The sequence below is a fragment of the Garra rufa genome, chromosome 11 (genome assembly GCF_049309525.1).
Source record: "Garra rufa chromosome 11, GarRuf1.0, whole genome shotgun sequence".
Lineage (NCBI taxonomy): Eukaryota > Metazoa > Chordata > Actinopteri > Cypriniformes > Cyprinidae > Garra > Garra rufa.
The window spans coordinates 42,556,479-42,572,561 of NC_133371.1; the positions used below are offsets into that span (position 1 = coordinate 42,556,479).

General features: G+C 33.5%; 1 protein-coding gene across 3 annotated transcripts in view; it reads right to left on the reverse strand.

Annotated features, from left to right (window-relative positions):
- Window positions 1-15,707, reverse strand: part of fam168a (family with sequence similarity 168 member A) — a 65,922-nt gene extending 50,215 nt beyond the window's left edge. For 2 of the 3 annotated variants that reach the window (XM_073850279.1, XM_073850280.1), the window contains exon 1: window positions 15,550-15,705. The gene's annotated coding sequence lies outside the window, so the exon portion shown is untranslated. Of the gene's footprint in view, window positions 1-15,549 lie in introns of all 3 variants that reach the window. The other variant, XM_073850278.1, reaches the window with a different exon arrangement.
- Window positions 15,708-16,083: the final 376 nt, after the last annotated feature.

Consider the following 16,083-nt stretch of genomic DNA (forward strand, 5'->3'; position numbering starts at 1 on the left):
CCAGATGATTTACTACGATTCATCTAAACGTCAGTTTCAATACACGCTAGATGTGGGATTCTTTTATGTCTGCGTCTCATATTGCAGAGCTCTAGCACAACGTATGAACATGCTGTGTGTCACTTAACAGTATCAATATCAGCCTCAGGGAATTTAAACCCACATCATTTTGGTGTTTTTTATAATTAATCCAAAAAACAATCCTATGGAAACCTATTTCTGCCACTGAACAAAAAATAAAAAAGGTTACTGTGACTATTATCTCACAATTCTGACTTTTTCCCCTCAGAATTGCATGATACAAACACGTAATTCTGACTTTTTTTTTCAGAATTGCAAAGTCAGAATTTATAATCACACAATTCTAAGGAAAAAAAGTCAGAATTGTATGTTTATATCTCTTTATAACTTGCAAATGTGGGTTTTTAATCACACACTTATGACTTTATAACTCCCAAGTTTATATTGCAAATCTTTTTTTTCCCCAATTTTTTAAATTCACATCCTGATTTTGCCCTTAGTTTAATGAAACTAAATAAAATAAAATAAATACAAATTTTTAAACAAACTGTAATATATAAAATCATTACCACCGTCACAAAGAAATCATTATAAGAAACGGAAGCATTTCTAATAAAATAAAAAAAAGGTAATTGTGGCTTTTTATCTCACAATTCTGACTTTTTGCCTCAGAATTGCATGGTACAAACACATAATTTTGACATTTTTACCTTTGTCAGATATAAACTCACAATTGCGAAATACAGCATAAACTTGCAATTCTGAGAATCTTTATATCTCACAATTCTGACTTTTTTTTTCTCAGAATTGCGTGACATAACTGCACAACAGTGAGCAAATTATTTTTTTCTCTTAATTGCGAGCTTATATCTCGTAATCCTGACTTTTCTTTCAGAATTACACTCAAAATTGTGAGTTATAAAGTCCAGGGAAAAAACTAATATGTTCTCAGAATTGCAATTCTGACTAACTTGCAAGTGAGAGTTTATATATAACACAATTTTGACTTTATTTCTCAGAATTGTGAGTTTATATCTCACATTCATGACTTTATAACTTGCAATTGCGAGTTTATATTGAATTCTAAGAAAAAAAGTCGCAATTACTTTTTTTTTAATTCAGTAGATGAAACAGGCTTCCATACAATATTGACTTTTCCCTTAGTTTAGAAAAATAAAATAAATACAAATTATAATTACAATTAAATTTATAATTGTAATTATTTATGATTACAAATTATAATATATAAAATCAACAACACTGTCACAAAATATAGTATAGTTAATAAAAAAAATGATATAGAATAATTTATGCAAGTGCGTAATTAAATAAAGCTTTATATTTAGCTTTAAGAAAATCTTTTAATCCCATAGGCTTTCATTTTAAATACACAAAGTGCATTATTAAATTATTTTCTATAGTAGACTAATCAAGAGTTTCAGTTCTTAAAGGGATAGTTAATCAAAAATTGTATTTTTTTAGTTTTTTTTTTTAAATAAGTCACTTTTGCTTACTAAAGAAAAAAATAACAAACAAAAAAACAGCAATATTGTGAAATAGTATAATTTATCCGTTGTCTGTTTAAATATATACTTTTAAAGGGTTCACCCAAAATGTTTTTTTTTTTAAATAAGTCACTTTTGCTTATTAAAGAAAAAAAACAGTAATATTGTGAAATATTATAATTTAACTGTTCTGTTTTGACCCGTTTTATATAACATTTATTATGAATAATTAATGATGAATAGAGTTGTGCTGCTTTAGCCTAGAATCTAGACGCGCCCCTAGCGGCAGCAAATTACATTTGCTTCTAAGGTCAGTCTAGTTACTCTCAATTCACTTAAATTTCCGAAAAATCCAAGATGTACCGGGCCAATCACGAGTCGGTGGGCGGGCTTAACATGATGACGTCTGACCTGCGACCATAAGTTCAGTCAGACATGAATTCTTGGTTCCGTGAATTAAGCGTGGAAAACTGAACAGTATTTATATATTTTTTTTTACTTTTGATACACAGCCACGTCCATGTGTCCTGAGCAGGAGCTCGTTACATCTGAACGCGCTGTGGTGCAGAATACGCAAACACCGGAAGCGATCTGTGGCGTGTATACGACACTCATTGTTTACACAGCACAAGAGATTGTGGATATAGCGGCTATTCAAAATGGTAATTACTTGCGCTTGTCCTGGTTGTTCAAACCCATTTAAAGCTGAAAAAGATTACGTTTGCTTGCGCAAACTCATCCTGGACTTTTTTTTTTTTTTACATATTTCCCCTTTCGGTGTTTGCGCGTTCACATGTGACGAGTCGAATCATAGATATGCTAAACTCGTGCTCATGACAGATGGACGTGGGTGTGTATCAAAGTTAAAAAGAAAATTATATAAATACTGTTCATTTTCTTGCAAAAACCGATCGTTTCGTGTCTTAGGACATCAATGTATCGTCACGAGCCGCAGGGTGTAATTTGGATTTGTCTGTGCATGTTTTTGTTTACTTTTAAAGGTTTAGTGCCCATCTATGTCTATTATTTAGCTGACAGACTGCACAGTGCACTGCTTTTGTTAAAAATCTTCGTCGCTCTGACTACGTCACCCAACCGACTAAGTCTCTGATTGGTTGTAGCGCTATCCTATTGCGTGGCGAGGAGTTTGAAAGACAACGGTTTATCCCACCCCTCCGGTTGAGCCCTGTCTATGGAGAGTGCCCAGACCCTACATTTATGTGGGTCTGGCTTGCCAGGCTAGTGCTGCTTCATATTTTTTGTGAAACTGTGATACACTTTATTTTTTAGAATTCTTTGATCAACAGAAAATTCAAAAGAACTGCATTAATTAGAAAAATATTTTTTTGAAACATAATAAAAGTCTTTGATCTTTGTTCTTCATTTAAAAAAATAAAATAAAAAATTTGACCCCAAACTTTTGAAAGGTAGTGTAGTTTACTTTCTACAGAAGAAAGTAAGTCAAGGTTTGAAACAACATAAGAAAATAAATATTGTGTGAACTACCCCTTTAAGTTGCACTGAACCTGGAATGTTCCTCTAACTGGGTCAAGCAGTAACTTTTGATTTGCACAAGAGAAAACCTCTGACACAGCTGCAGTTAAAGATAGTAATTTGTTACAGGCTTACAGGTGCAGGAGGAAAGATCTCACCTAAACCATCCGGAAACCCAAGGGAAACCCTTCAAGCCTTAATCACACACACACACACACACACACACACACACACACGCACACACACACACACACACACACACACACACACACACACACACACACACACACACACACACACACACACACACACACACACACACAGAAACACGGACTTCATAAAAAACACTCATAAGAAGCTTTATTAGCTATTCAAAAACAATAGGCACACAATAGGCCCTTCCCTTCCCAGCGGTTCCCTAACGGGACCTGAATGAGAACAGGGCATGGAGGGGAGTGGCCCTCTCCCAAAAAATGCCATTGTTTTAACTGCCCTGCAAGAGCTTGTCCTCTCTGATTCTAAAAAGGTCCATTCTGTCTCAAATCCTGCCTTTCACTGAGGCACTACCTCCATTTTGTATAGGACATTATCCGGCAAACAATTGCCTCAAAACCAACATGGTGTGCTGAGATGTCCCTGTCAGGATTCAGAGCCTGGGGTCTTCTGTTGCCTCTTTCTCTCTGCATTTGCCCCCCGACATACACACACAGCGCCGTTTAAGACGGCACAACAAGAGCTGCATTTATAAGCTTCTTTCCTTTCTTCAACCTTGACACCTTCTTCCTCCATGGAGGAAAAAAAAACGAGGGAATGGTTTTCTTATCCAAGGGCTTGACTGGAACCACTACACACAGCATAATACTTTCCTAGTATGCATTGTGCATTTTCTTTGAGTCATTAAGGCTGGATTTATTTGATCAGAAATATAGTAAAATTGCGAAATATTATTACAATTTTAAACATCTGCTTTCTATGTGAATATACATTAAAATGTAATTTATTTCTGTTGTGTAAAGCTGAATTTTCAGCATCATTAATCCAGTCTTTAGTGATCCTTCAGAAATCATTCTAATAATGCTGATTTGCTGCTCAAGAAACATTTCTGATTATTACTAATCGCAAACAACTGTGCTGCTTCATATTTTCGTGGAAAATGTGATGCAATTTACTTTTTTAGGATTCTTTAATAAATAAAAAGTTCAAAACAACAGCATTTATTTGTAAAATCAACATTTTGTAACATTACAAATGTATTTACGGTCATGTTTGTTTAGTTTAATGCATCCTTGCTGAATATAATCATGATAAACAAGAAATATCAATTATGATTTTTAACAAGATTGGCTTTGAAACAGCATTCTACAATACAACTCATACTACACAGTATGAGGAATTTCTCAGTTACTCAAACCATACTGCTAAAAGTTAACATTTTTAGACAAATTGCATTTAATATTCTAAATAACTACTGATCAGAGTGAAAAGTTTAAATCCCTCTTGCATGAAAAAGCATGCAATAAATGCGGATTTTAACTGTTGACTATCATTGCATAGTTCATACTGGTTTACATACTATTTCTACAAAATAGTATGCGGTATTTAGTGGCAATTGCTAGTATTCCATTCTAAACTCAGCCACAATTACACTGTAAAAAAACATTTTTCAAAGTTCTAATTAAAACTGGAATTACATTTTACAAGGATATACTATTTCAGACTTCAAAATTGTAATTGCATTTAAGCAATGAGCTATTTGCGGTTTCCTTACACAGTTGAGGTCAAAAGTTTACACCCCCGTCAGAATCTTTTTTTTTTTTTTTTGCTTAGTGAGAGTTGTTCATGAAACCTTCAGGTCCCACAAATTCTTTGGTTTTAGCAATTTGTGTATTTGAAGCCTTTCCAACAATGACTGTATGATTTCGAGTCATATGCAACTATCACAGAAGGTTCAAACTCTCACTGATGCTCCAGAAGGAAAAACCATGCATTCAGAGCTGGGGGTGAAAACTTTTGAACAGAACGGAGATGTGTAAATTGTTCTTATTTTGCCTAAATTTTATATATATTTTTTCCATTTAGTACTGCCCTTCAAATGCTACGAAAGATAATTACATGTTTTCCAGAAGATTTACCCTGATCTTCAAATTCCAAAAGTTTTCACCCCCAGCTCCTAATGCATGTTTTTTTTTCTTCTAAAGCATCATTGAGCATTTGAACCTTCCGTAATTGTTGCATATGAGTCCCTCAGTTGTTCTCAGTGTGAAAAGATGGATCTTACAATCATACAGTCGTTGTTGGAAATGGTTCAAATAGGCAAAAATGCTGGAAAACCAAAGAATTTGTGGGACCTAAATGATTTTTTTATAAAGAACAGCAGGCAGTTTAACTGTTCAGAACAAACAAGGGACTTATGAACAACTATCACTAAACAAAAAAAAAAGAGCTGTGGATCATGCATGTAATGTAACAACCCAGTATTAAATTTTGAACGGGGTCATTTGTATAAATTCAACTATTTTCTCTTATTGACTATACAGTATGTAAACATCTTTCATGTGAAATATCTTCTTCAGTTCAGTACAAAATAAAAACATAACATGCATTTTGTATAATCCCTCTTATTTTGGTCAAATAATTAACATTTTGTAGATTTTGAAAGGGGGGTGTAAACTTTTGACCTTAACGGTAAATAATTGTGAAATTTCAGAAAAAAAAAACACTGATTAAAGGCAAAATAACTGAACCCACTCTCTGAATTAAACAGTCATGTGACAACAATGTAGCATATTATTATTTGAAACATTTACCACTGCCTAATGCATATATCTTCACACAAGAAACCCAGTATAAACTGCTTAGTACACTAGTATTCCACTGAAAACACATGTATTCGTTGAAGTCCTCTGTCTGTGTCGTCCAGTGTTTCGTCAAACTGCTGCGTTCTTCAGATGGTTTTGTGTGAGGGAGTTCACGCTGAACATGCTCAGTACTTGTGTGATGCTAAATTACATTTGGCATCCTGTACGGCACCCAAACACACACACACACACACACACACACACACACACACACACACACACACACACACACACACACACACACACACACACACACACACACGTGAGCACACACAGTGAGTCACTCTCTACTCAAAGTCCACGTTACTCAAAGTCCACGTTTACCTAAATGTGTTGGTTCAGCAGGATTTCTGTGCAAATTATGACAATGGAGAGGAGCCAGCGGCTGGCGGAGACTGTACCAAACACACAAATGCTCACACACACACACACACACACACACACACACACACACACACACACACACACACACACACACACACACACACACACACACACACAGAGAGGATAAATGCTGCTGTTTTGTCCTTCATCCTATCAATGGATATCAGAAACCATCACACATTCAGATGATCTGATGGGCAGCAGGTGGACATGAAAAGTCTGCCAGCAGGTCAGACCTAAAGGCATAAATGCGTGCGTTGCCTGAGGGTCTACAATACTGCTGAGAGAGCGAAGGGGAACTGATATGAGTGATGGAGGAGGCAAATTATAGAAATAAGACACATTATCACTCTACTGAATACAACCACCTCATCTAAAAACAGAAACCGTCTACTTGTAATGTCACTTCTGAAAATACAGCATCAATTGCATGAACTGATTTTTCTTTTATGCCAAAAATCATTAGGGTACTAAGTAAAGATCATGCTCCATGATGATATTTTGTACATTTCCTATTCTAAATATAGCAAAATTTAATTTTTATTTAGTAATATGCATTGCTAAGAACTTCATTTGGACAACTTTAAAGGCAATTTTCTCAATATTTGGATTTTTTTTTGCACCCTCAGATTGCTGATATTCAAATAGTTGCATCTCAGCCAAATATTGTCCTATCCCAACAAACCATACATCAATGGAAAGCTTATTTATTTAGCTCATTCAGATAATGTATGAATCACCTGTAATGGAATGTAATGGAAGAAAAAAAACACCCTTATGACTGGTTTTGTGGTCCAAGGGCAAATGCAATTTACATAAATCTAAAATCTGTGGTGTTTTTCCACTGATTTATAATGCAGCACATAAAGATTTAATAAATGCATCTATATAATTACTATAACAACTACTGAGGGAAAAAAATCTTACAAACATCTAATTAAAATTTTTATTATTGTTTTTTTTTTGTAAAAAATGTTGCCTTCTACCAACTTCCATTATGCAAAAGCAAAAAATCTAGGCTATTCTTCATTCATATATATATATATATATATATATATATATATATATATATATATATATATATATATATAAATTTGATTAAAAAAAGATTTTATTTTCAGTTAGTTGCCAACGCAACATTTCTCATTTACATTTAAGCTGAAGTGGTAAAATTACTAAAAGTAAAAGAAAAATAAAGCTAAACTGAAAAAAGTGTATATGTATTTTATTATTTATTATTATTTTATTTTATTTTATATGTAATATAAAATAATCTATTTTTTTTAAAAGGGTAATTTTGTAAATTGAAAAAAGAAAATATAATATAATATTATATTTATAATATAAAAATATTTATTTCTTTAATTTACAAAATTACTTTATGGAAAAAGCAAAAAAATATAATTTTATATTACATAAATATACATGTGACCCTGGACTACAAAACCAGTCATAAGAGTCAAGTTTTTGAAATTGAGATTTATACATAATCTGAAAGCTGAATAAATAAGCTATCCATTAATGTAACTATTAGGATAGCCAACATTTGACCAAGATACAACTATTTGAAAATCTGAGGGTGGAAAAAAATCTAAATATTGAGAAAATCACCTTTAAAGTTGTCCAAATGAAGTTCTTAGCAATGAATTTTATATATTTACAGGATAAAATTTACAAAAAAATCTTCATGGAGCATGATCTTTATTCAATGTCCTAATGAGTTTTAGCATAAAAGAAAAATATTCATGCTGCTCAAGAGTGGTTTTATGGTCCAGGGTCACATATTATATAAAAATGATAAAAATAATATTTCTGGTACCATAAAACCATCTGGTGCCATAAAGAAAACTAAAAGTGCACCATAAAGCAACTCAAGAGAGAAAAGATAAGTAGAAGGTTTCTTACTCAACCTGCGGTGCTTCTCCTTCGATAAACTTAAAACTCCTAAACCACGTGTTACTCGCGTCACAGCTGTGCGATGTCTTGAAATAGACTTGAATGAGTATTTGGGTGGCTGTGAATACATACGTGTTTATGATCTGCATTTACTGTAGCTCAATTATAGCAGCTTTTCAAAAGAGCCGGAGACGCTCACCCAGCCAGAGACTCCTTTGTTTACTCCCTTGAAAAGGAGACTAATCTTTTTTCATTTTAATATGTTTGGTGTGACAAAACCAGTAGGAGTTTCATTTTTCCCACAGAGAAATTCAGCAAGGCTGTGATTTCAGTGTCTGCCCACAGAAAGTCCAAAAATACGCCCATCCAGAAGCGTCTCAGCCTACACGCCGCTCGGATGATGTTTAGTAGACGTTTGTTCGCCACTTCTCCTCACACAGTATGTGTGTCACACTACAGCGTGCGTAAGTTACTAACACACATTACTAAAAACACACACTTTATTAGCAAAATTTAGGTCTAATTCCTTGGTAATTCTTAAAACAAACTCTAATTAGGTTTTAAAAGCTTTAAAAGTTAAAGGTAAATTCTCTTCTAAGTTTTGAACCGATTTAAAATAAAAAATTACCATCAAAGTGAGCCTAAGGACTATTTCTGTAAGTGTAATCTCACTAACTGTAATACAATCCTGCTTTAACTAGCTGGTTATTATCCTTTTGCTCTGATTTTGATCTCTGAAGGCATTTGTGAAGACCTGAAAAACAAGCTTCTTGTTTAGCTATATAAAAAGTCTTCATACTTGAACGTAAAAACATGTAAATGAATGATGAAAGGTGCATTAAATGTACTTGAATATAGACCGAAGATAAGTTTGTTACCCTGGAGCACAAAACCAGTCATAAGGGGCAATTTGTTTAAATTGAGATGTAAAATAAAGTTGCTTCACGATGCCATAGAAGAACTTTTTTTTGTCTAAATGGTTTCTTAAAGAACTTTTAACATCTGAAGAACCTTTCTGTTTCACAAAAGGTTCTTTGTGGTGAAAGAAGGTTCTTCAGATTATAAAAAGGTTAGAAAGAGATGGTTCTTTAAAGAACCTTTGACTGAATGGTTCTTTGTGGAACCAAAAACAATTCTTCTATGGCATCGCTTGAAGAGCCTTTTAAAGCACCTTTATTTTTAAGAGTGTACCACCTGAATACATACGATTTCCATTGATGTATGGTTTGTTAGGATTGGACAATATTTGGCTGAGATACAACTATTTGAAAATAATATGGAATAAAATATAATCTGGCAAAAAAAAAAAAAAAAAAAGAGAAAATCACCTTTAAAGTTGTCCAAATTAAGTTCTTAGCAATGCATATTAATCAAAAATTAAGTTTTGATATATTTATGATAGGAAATTTACAAAATATCTTCATGGAACATGATCTTTACTTAATATCCTAATGATTTTTGGCATAACAAAAAAAGATAACTTTATTCAGGGTCTCAATTATAAATCTAAATACTGTCTAAATAGCTTATAACTGTCTAAAAATGACCAAATACTACGGTGAACCCCATGTTTATTTATAAATAAATAAATAAATATTATTGCTCCAAATTTGATTCGACATTACAAAAACAACAAAAAACACAAATAATTCAATTGAAATAAATAATTTAGAGCAACAATACCTGTGTGCAGATAGGTACTATGTTTTTTCAATGATAACACACTTTTCATTAAGAATCACATAAATACTGTGGTAAATGAATATAGTAATTAATCATGGTACTGTCTGGTACTGTTTCTGTAAAGATGTGATGTGCATTTATTAATAATAATAATAAAATAAAAAATTGACTTATATAATACTGATTTAAAAAACAAACAAACAAACAAAAAAAGCTCAACATTACCTAAACTTTAATATCTATATTGCCATTAACAAACTCCACACAAAGCTCTTCAATATGGCCACTGCAGGTTTGTTTCCAGTTCACAAGATACTCATGTTTAATAGTCCATATTTTATATGATGTTACATTTCACATGTTATTGTTAGCTGATCTCATGAGGAGACACCGATACCCTGAAACAGCATCGCAAATCTAATGGGATTCCCCTGTAGCCACAAGGCAGGATCTCTGAACATTTTCTGCTCCTGTTTATCAGGGGAAACCAACATCCCCTCAGGGTGTGTGTGTGTGTGTGTGTGTGTGTGTGTGTGTGTGTGTGTGTGTGTGAGAGAGAGAGTGTGTGTGTGGTTAATCTGAGGTCTATAAGCACTATTACAGCGAACGCATACGCTAACACTCATCTGAGAGGTTCCGTCGATCATAATCCTCTCATTTCACTCTGGATCTGGCTCACACACAGACAGTTCATCAAAAAAAACAAAAAAAAAAAAACAAAAAAAAAACATCCATCCATTTTTCCACTCAAAAATAAAACCACCTCCGATGAAAAAAAGCAGGCTCAAAAAAGACGCATTAAGGCAGAAGTGCGCAGACACGTACTGTGACACAATTAACACGCTGCCACAGACTCGCATTCTAACATGTTTGTGGCAAACTGCAGACTTTCAACCCTGGTGAGAAATATCAGCAGCCCAATTACTGAGAGTATGAGTGAAGAAGAGCTTCTCAGAATGTCTGGAAGTCGTGGGAGGAAACGTAGCAGTGAATTGCCCCCTCCACGCTGCAGTTCTCTAGGCCATCATTACAAAAGACGAGCATTACGACACTAATGAACACTAAAAATGGGCTGAACTGGCTACACATTAACAATGCAAACTCTTTCCTTTTATATCCACTCTTAATATAAAATAATCATTTTAACAAGATTATTGGGGTACATTTTTTTTTTAGGAAAATACTATTTCAGTCTTTCTACTTTAAAATTTGACATTTAAATCCAATGTGCTACTAGGGGTGGGTGATATTGTAAAAATATCCCAATTTAATACTTTTCTTAGATTTTTTGTCTTGTTTTCAGCCAAAATATCTAAAAATTCTTAAATCAAGAAGGATTTTCTAGACGAGTCAAAATTGTCTTGTTTAAAAAAAAAACAAAAAAAAAACAACAACGTCAAAATTAAGTGAGTTTTTGCTTGAAACAAGCAAAATAATCTGCCAATGGGGTAAGAAAATTAATCTTGTTTTCGGTTTGAAATAAGATTTTTTTGCTTACCCCATTGGCAGATTATTTAGCTTGTTCTAAGCAAAAACTCACTTAATTTTGAATTGTTTTTTCTGAAAATAAAACAATAATTTTGACTCATCTAGAAAATCCTTCTTGATTTAAGAATTTTTCGATATTTTGGCTGAAAACAAGACTAATCTAAATCTAAGTAAGAAAAGCATTTTTTGCAGTGTACTATTTTGCAAAAATGTGAAACCAATTTCCATATTTTAAAACCAAAGCCTTAGAAGGCAACAAAATATGCAATAAAAAGAATAGCAGATGTTTATGCTAAATAGGGCGAGGATAAAGATAAGTCATTTTTTAATCTTTGTTACTAAAAAAATTTGAACAAAGATAGACTAGATCTTACAAATACACATAATATACAAATAAAACTTAATTTACAGTAGGTGTATTTACTAGAGGATTGGGACACCATCTAGGTATTTTTTTGGTGAACTGTCTCTTTAATGACAATCGGCAGCATGTTTACAATGCAAAAAATGCTTTTCTTACTTAGATTTTTTGTCTTGTTTCCAGCCAAAATATCTAAATTGTTTTAAATCAATTAGAATTTTCTAGACAAGTAAAAATTATTTTCTTTTGTTCAGAAAAAACAAGTGAGTTTTTGCTTAGAACAAGCAAAATAATCTGCCAATGGGGTTAGAAAATTTTTTAATTTCAAAAAGAAAACAAGATTATTTTTCTTACCCCATTGGCAGTTTATTTTGCTTGTTTCGAGCAAAAACACTTAATTTTAGTTTTTTTTTTTCTGAAAACAAGACAATCATTTTTATTAGTCTACAAAATACTTCTTGATTTAAGAATTTTTTGATATTTTGGCTGGAAACAAGACTAAAAATCTAAGTAAGAAAAGCATTTTTGCAGTGTAGTTCTAGTTCTGTCCCTTTAAGAGCGGCACGCATCTATCAACAGGCGCGCGTCTGTTTTCCTCTCAGCTGTTTAACTTTCACTTAAGACATAACCAACTGTGTTAATATGTAGTCCTTGTGTGGTTTTGATCGTATTAGTGAATCAGACGCGAAAGATAGCTTAGTCAAGTAATCAGGCGCTGTTTGACAGGCTTTAAGCGCGCACGCGCTTCAGGTGTACGCGCTTATGAAGAGAATGCCAGAACGGCGCGCGGCCGAAATAACGTTATATATCGGCAAGGCTTTACATCACATGCAAATAATATACTTTTGTGATTGCGAATATGTGCAATGTCTCGTGAGTGAATGTTTATCGCGTTGTACAGTATATTAAGACGGAGGCACGCTGTTGCACGATACTATATATTTTTTGAAAGGCAGATCCTGAAGACATTTGAATCTTCCACGATCAAAAATCGTCATATGCACACCCCTATGTGTTACTTGCCGTTTCTTTGTAATTATTTGTCAAAATTCTGAATGAAAACAGATTTTTTTTTCAAGGAAAAGGAAGGTGGTTAATTACTTGAAAAATAACCACTTGGCAACTAGTAAGATTATACACTTCAGGAAAAGTCCACTCTCAAGCCTCTTTAATTTTTTTTTCAATCATAAATTGGATAATTTTGCACAGCAAAAAAGCAAGCACTGAGGATTCATCCTAAGGGTTGAGATTTTAAGTATAATCTGTAGTAACTAGTGATACTGGTTTAGTATGCACACCAATTAAGACATCTTGTGATTAGGCCTTTTACATCCAGTCTGTGATCTCAATGCTTAAGCAGCACATTTCTGTTCTTCTGCTCCGTCAGAGCACCTGCTACGCCTCCAAACGACTACAAGAAATCCTTTAATTATGACAAAAGCCCAACTGCTTCAGCGTACTTGCCGCACAATCCATAAACCTTTAATAAGTCGCAGTCATACTGTGATGAGGAGCTTTTCTGTACAAATTGAATTTCGAGCCAATAATGAAACTATCAATGAAAACAAACGAAGCGTTTTCTGTGTCTGTTCAGCCACTGTAACGTTAAGACCATCAATCAGAAAAACTATTGACTCTTTTATTGCAGGAATGTTGGATTGAACGGCACATGATGAGGAAGCAGAGTACCATCTCAGATATTAATAAAGGTCAGCTTTCTGGACTTTGGATTAAGTTTAAATTGAAATAATAAATAGATAATTACACTGTGAAAATATCTACAAATTATTAAATCAAGAAGGATTTTCTAGACAAGTAAAAATGATCGCCTTGTTTTCAAACAAAAAAGTCAAAATTAAGTGCGTTTTTGCTTGAAACAAGCAAAATAATCTGCCAGTGGGGTAAGAAATTATTATTTTTTGCTTACCCCATTGGCAGATTATTTTACTTGTTCTAAGCAAAAACTCACTTCATTTTGACTTTTTTTTTTTTTTTTCTGAAAACAAGAAAATGATTTTTACTCATCTAGAAATTCCTTCTTGATTTAAGAATTTTTAGATATTTTGTCTGGAAACGAGTGTAGAAAAATAGTGTAGACTACCACAATAAAAACATAGCATCCATTAATAATAATTATTATTATTATTAGTAAATTATTTTTATTAATTTTTAATTAATTTTAAAATATAAGCTTTATATTTAAGTGTCCAATAACAGTTTATTTCTGCCTTTTCACACAATTATAAATAGATTATTAGATTCCCTCAACAAAAACATTAAATCCATCAGAAATATTAATCATATATTAAATAAATATAAAAATATAAGAATTTTGAGGAGCTTTAAGTGTCCAAAATGGTCCACAATTATTTCTGCATTTTAACACAATTCTAAATAGATTAGAAATCCATTATAAACAATAATCATAATAATAATAATAATAATAATTACTATTATTACTATCAGTAGTAGCAGTATTTTTTTATATTTTAAAATATAAGTACTAGGAGGAGCTTTACATTTAAGTGTCCAATAACATTTTATTTCTGCATTTTCACACAATTATAAATAGATTGCTAGATTACCTCAATGGAAACATAAAATCCATAAAACATTTTCATAATAATACATTACATTATTTAACAAAATAAGTATTATGAGGCTTTTTAAGTGTCCTAAATGTTTTATCTTTTATAAAACATTACAAATCCATTAGAAATAACGATAATAATATATTAAATTATTATAAAAACATGTATTTTAAGGAGTTTTAAGTGTCCAAAATGTTTTATTTCTGCATTTTGACACAGTATTATAGATAAATCTGCCTCAATAAAAACATAACATTTATTATAAATAATAATAATTAATTAATTGTTAATTAAATACGTATTTTAGTGGTATTTTAAATAATGCATTTATGTTTTTATGCACATACATAAATATAATCAATTGTATTTATTAAACAAATGAACAATGTAAATTGTCACCCATTGTTATATATGTAAGTGAAGTAGATAATAGGTAACAACGTTTTGCATTCCCTTACTAAAACACAATGTACCCACATACTGGCCTATGAATAGCTGTGGACATGAAATTAATTTCCTAAACATGCACAGAAATGTTCATGGATCAAATCCAAAACACACTAACTGCTATTATTGATGGACCAATGTGCGGTTTCCTTTGTATCATTCAAGCAGGAATGCCATGACAAAAATAAGCCAAATAAAATCGATAACGCCATAAAAATCGATGGCACTGCAACCGAAAGCATCGTACATGAATGCAACAACAAAAAAGAAAAAAAAAAAAAAAGAGAGAAAGTAGCACTGGCGCTCGAACGCGCGTTACATTGTAACGCTGATCAACAAAAGATCTTTATTGCGTCATAATCGCTGTTACATTGTTGCACATGGATGCGTCTGATTCTTTGATCGCGCCTCATAATTCCTCATAACAGCGCTTATGATCGACTCTCTCGTGTGTTTAAAGGCCTCAAACTCCTCCAGACACCATTTTGAGCGTCTCTGTGTCTCAGCTCTATGGAATGTCTAAATGCATGACAAGGGAATGAACAAAGTCAGCTTGAAAAAAATCCCATCTCATTCATGGATCCGTCCCGAAAACGCCGTCAGTCGACATTCCGAACTCGAACGGGGAAAGCGAACGCGTTTGTTTTCACTTAAATCACCATCAGACAAATTCGAATGAGCTTCACCATCACTAACACACGCGCGCGCACACACTGGCAGGAGAAAAGCACTGCTGCTGTTTGATGGTGGTGAAGCTCTAATGGTGGTTGGATGGTGTTGTCTGGACTTTAGAAAGGAAAACTACATCAAATGTGACTTACCAGAGTGAGATGGTTTAGATAGGTCGTTCTGATCCAGTCTGCGATCCCGGTTTCAAGCGATCTTCTGGGTTGCTGAGGGTCAGTCTATTCTCCGTGAGTGTGAAGGTTTCCTCCTCCGGTTGATTTTTCAGCCTGTATGGAAGCACATAAAGCGATGGGGGATGGGGGATGCCAGAAGAGAAGAGAGGAAGGGAGGGGGGATAGAGAGCGAGAGAGGGGGGCAGTAACATGGAAACACAAGGGGAGGACCTCTGTGTCTGACGCACGACTGAACGCACCAGTCATTCAGTGCACCATCCATTTGCCATATGCACGGGCAAAAATCATCCAATATGGCCAAATAGAAATGCGTGCGTGTGCATGAAAATAAACCACGCTTCATTTTGCCCTGACAACTCATATGCATAAAGATCAACGCATGTGCAAGGGCTGGTCATAGTCTGTGTGAAAACAGGCAAAGCGAAAGTCAGAAAAATGCGACAGTTTTCCTGTGTACCTCAGACCAAGCACTTTCTTCAGTATTTTAAACGGTTT